Below are 4,925 nucleotides of genomic sequence, written 5' to 3'. Positions count from 1 at the left end.
TTTGTTTCTGTGTCTTTGAGGGTGCTGATTCATTCTTCCATTTCATCTATTCTGTTTTCATAACTTTTCCCAGCATTCTTTATCTCTTCTAGTGGCCTTTTCATCACCTGCATTTCTTCTATTTCCTTTTTTAATGTCTCATTATCTTTCTTCATTTTGCTGATTGCTTGTCTCATATTTTTTCATTTCCTTGTTTGCATTCTTCAGCTCCTGGATGGCTTGCCTCATTTCATTTCGTTTGTTTATCATGATGATTCTGAATTCTTTATCTGGTAGTCTGAACAGTTCTACTTCTTTGGTGGTTTCTGTTGCCTGATCTCTTTGTGTTGAATTTCCCCCTTGTGGACTTGCTTGAATATTTGTTTGTCTTCTTTTCACTGTTGTGTATTTTCTAATACTTTTGATTCGCTGGGATACGGTGTTGCTATTATTGGCCGGCATTTTTTTTTTTTTCTTTCTGGAGCAGCTGAGGGACTTCCAGACACTTCAGTTGTGGAGGGTATTCTGAGCTGTGTTATTTTTCCCAGCCCCCACTGTGTGTAATTGTGTCTGTTGTCTCAGCTGGTAACAGTCAGGGATCTCTTCTTTTGTTCAGCCTCTTCTAGTAACACATTGAGGCCTTTTTTCTGGGAGGTATCTGTTGATCTTTGTAGCTTTCGATGTCCCAGGCTCCCTCTATGCTTGGTGTGCCCGTAGTGGTTATGATGAATTAGGAGTGTTATAGCTCTTCCTGGAGCTGGGCCTTTGGCTGAGTCAGTGGCTGGCTTTGTTTACACTCTAAGTATTGTGAGCTTTTCTGGCTCCCAAGACTTAGGACCTCTGTTGTGGGGGTGGGATCTCCCCCTCCCCACAGGAGTGCAGGGGAGTGCCAGAGGGCTGAAATCCTCCCAGCTGAGCATGCTGCCAGTCCTCCCTCTGAGCTTTCAGGGCTCTTTGTTTAGTCCAAATAGTCCCTCCGTGAGCAGTGTGCTGCCTGAGGACCTTTCACAGAGCCCAGCTGTATCTCTTTAACTCCAGGGCTTTACGACAGATTTTGTGGGTAGATGTGGTAAGCTAGTAAACCCCTTAGCAAGTGTCCCCATTTGAGGCACTTCCTAAGGCCTCTCTATGTTGAATGTGCCCATGCAAGATTGTTAAAATTGCTGCATTATCCTAGGGTTGGGCCTGTGGTTGGGTCCCGCCCCCCCCGCAGCAGCTTGGGATCCACTCACCTAGCTGTGTTGTCTCAGTTTATATCCAGGGCTTTTTGGATGCTGCTGGGGCAAAGGACGGCAACATATCTGTGGCTGCTGGGGCAAAGCTCAGCAACATTTCTGTGGGGCAGGGGTGGGGTAGGGTGGGATCTCTGGTTCAGAGCTGCAGCCTTTTCCCACAATTTGGTTTCCTCTCTGTAGCTGAATTGTCTCAGTTTATCTCCAGGGTTGTAGCAGGGCTGGGACAAAAGGCTGCTGAGCAGCTGCAGCTGCAGCCTCAGGCAGTTTCCCTCTGCAGTGCTTCCTGCCATCCGGATGCCTAGATTTTTAAAGGAGCCAAGTAAGTAGGAAGCTGCTGGCATTCCCTGATCAGAGTTGCAGGGTTCAGCTAATCCTGTCTATGCCGCTTCCCTTATGGGAACTCCCCAATCGCCCTTTCTCCCTTGGTTATTGTCCAGGGCGTTCTCATTTGGGTTGAAATTTGTAGCATGTATTTCTATAGTCCGTTTTTATATAATCCCGTGCGAGTTTGGATGTAGTTGTCTAGGTGTCTCTATTCTGCCGCCATCTTGCTGGTTCCAGAGCTGGTGGAGCTGATCAGTGGCTTTGTGAGGTGCCCAGGTGCTCCCAGTAGGGTCTGTAGTTTCATCAATTTTTCCCTTACTCAGGTATTTGAGGGTCAGATTTGCAGTCTTTCGCTAGTCTGGGCTCCACTCACTGAGCTGAGCCATCCCCCTTCACCTCCAGGGTTTAGCGTGGGGCAAAGCAGCTCCTGCAGCCCGTGGAACTTCCAGGAGCCTGGGTTTTCCCGGGAGTTCCCAGAAAGGAACTCCCAATTGCCGATTCCCCCTCAGTTATCTACCTTCTAGTGAGTCCAGGTTGTTTTTGTTTGGGTTGAAACTTGCAGTAAGTAAGTCTATAGTCTCTTTTCAATCCTCAATTCCTGTCAAGGTCTTTTTATCTTTAGTGTTTTTTATTTTATTATTTGTTTGCTTGTTTTGGACTTTGTATCCTCCTGTATGTACTCAGATCCTTTTTGCAGTTGCTGAATCAGCAGGATGGGAGGGGCTTTTAGTGCTCCAGATGTTCTTGTGGATGAATTTGGCATGGACTGGCAGGTGTTTGTGACAGCCTCAATATTCCTCCTTTTTGGGGTTTTGGATGGAATTCTTGTTACTTCTTGTCCATTTTCACTCTGCTGCCACTTTTTTATGCCCCTTTTTTGCAAAATTTGCCTCACAACTTTAGTTTTCAGAAACTCTAGTATGTGTTAGTTTGTTTCTGAGTTGAAAGAGTTTAAACAATTTAAAAACTCTCTTATTTTTTTTTCTGTTTCCATGACTACATACTTTTATAAGTATCAATATATATGAGAATTTTACGGTGTTTTTAATTGTACCCCTAGGGAACAATTATGATTATTATTGCAAGAAAAGTTTGAATTTAAGCTAGCTTGAAATTTGTGACTAGCTCTAGAACACATTAGTCATTGAAGAGACCTAGATTTTACATCCTCAATATTGAAAATGTACTTTTTTTTAACAACTATTTTATATATACATACAAGCACTGGGGTACAGGCCAGAGGTGTGGGGGAGGAGGTAAGAGGATTCGCCAGAGACAGAGTGGGGAGCAGAACAGACAGATTAACTGAAACACACTGCTGGGGGAGCAGTGAGTTGGTCAAGAGAGGTCTGCCAAGACATGTGTATCACCTCTTAGGCTGGGATTCAAACTTGGCTGCTACTATGAGAAAGCCTCATAGTAATCTACCTTAATCCTTTATTCCACCAGGGAGGACCCTGAAAATATAATTTCAACCTTAGTCAAATCCAAATACTCTATACTTGTCAATGAACCATGTCACCTGTGGAAAGATGTCATCTTATTTCAAAATATAAGGGAAAAAGGAATTTGGAAATACAAGTACTGGTTTGGAGACATTTGACTAATTTTGAGAAATAACTCAGATAGTTTGAACTAACTTGTAGCTGTCTTAATTCCTATTAGAGCTAAACATAAAGGAGCAAAATTAGTAGAGTCTAATTTAAAAAGAGGAATTCAGAATGGCTATTCCCTAAAACAGATTGATCACACTGACCTTCCTTTGTTTTTCAGTGTGTGTAATGTATATTTTCTAGTACAATTTTAAAATATGTTAGGGAGGTAATGTTGGTGGGATGGTAAGAAAGTAAAAGAATATGGCAGATATACAAGGAAGGGAGGAATGTACACAAATAAGAAAAAAATAAAATCCAGTTTAAGATCAAGATGATTATTCTGGGTCTCATTGACCTTGGCAATACTCAAAAGGTCATATTTTATATAGATGAACTGTTTTCAAATTTTCCGGCATAACTTGAACCTGTAAATGTTTTTGCTACAGCTTTGTAATTTTCAGAGTTTTAATCTATTAATGGATGCTTCTTGGCTTGGTTTTTGTTTAAAATCCCCTTGACTTCATTATTAAAGTGATACTCATTTTTTACTTTTCCTTGATCTTTGAACCTCTGGCCTGTGCTTTGTTATGAAGTTTTCTTGATGCATTTTCTAACCCATCTGATTTTGGAATGAGAATAACAATTAATTGAACTTATGAGAAACATTAAATCATTCCCATCAAATATCATTATTAAACCTAATGTCTCACTTTTTTAAAAAAAGATTTTTTTATTTATGCATACAGAGCTGGGGTACAGGACAGAGGTGTAAGGTGGTGAGAGGATTCACTAGAGACAGAATGGGAAACAGAACAGGCAGATCTATGAAGTACATTGCTGAGCGGAGCAACGGGCAAGGCAGGAGAGGTCTGTTGCCCCCTGTCTATCACCTCTGGGGCTGGTGATTGAACTCACACTGAAGCAGCTGCTGCCAGGTTGCAGTGCTGCACTTTAACTCTTTGTGCCACAGGAAGGGCCCTAATGGCTCACATTCAATATCATTTCATTGGTTGGTTCTTATTTAGGAAGACTATTCTGGTGGACTAATCTGCATTGTTACCAGGGCATTACAAATGACATCACTTCTTGACCTTATTTCCTTGTTTCTAGAATATTGAGAGCTTTATCAATTTAGAGAAATAATGTAGGTGTTGTTGAAGACAAAACAATGAGATTAAGCAGAAACATATTTTGATTATAATATTCCTAAATATATTGTAGATGAGCAATAGACATCTTTCAACATGTTCAAATATTCATACATATACTGATCACCAGCTATGCTACCCATGGAGCTGGTGCTGATATTATTTTCAGAATGAGAGAGATCCTACTTAACTTCCATGCTGTGAATGATGATAGCACTTTATCTCACAGTAAATGATTCCAGATGTGACATGTGTTTTTAGATGAGCTTGCACCACTGTTTTTAATATCTTTATGGGCCTTGACTTAAAGCTACAATTAAGAGAAATTCTAATAACAGAAATTTATGATGTCACAGAATAAAAATCTACTGTATATTAAGTAAGACTTTAGTTTTGTTGATTACATAACTCACATATGTCTTAAAATCAAATATAAATGCTCCTTTCCGCTACCATTTAGTTATACTTTATTTTCAGATTCTAAGAAGAGGGCTGCAGACTTTCCAGATACACAGACCAAAGTATGCCCAAAAACTTGGAAGTACACCACCCATCCCAGTATACTCTTAAAAAAAAAAAAAAAGAAAAAGGAAAAGACATTTATTTAGTGCCATCCAAGAAGTGTTCTTTTATAGTATACTGGA

The sequence above is a fragment of the Condylura cristata genome, unplaced genomic scaffold (assembly GCF_000260355.1).
Source record: "Condylura cristata isolate star-nosed mole 26May11 unplaced genomic scaffold, ConCri1.0 scaffold00009, whole genome shotgun sequence".
NCBI classification, from domain to species: Eukaryota; Metazoa; Chordata; class Mammalia; order Eulipotyphla; family Talpidae; genus Condylura; species Condylura cristata.
This window is presented reverse-complemented; position numbering follows the sequence as displayed.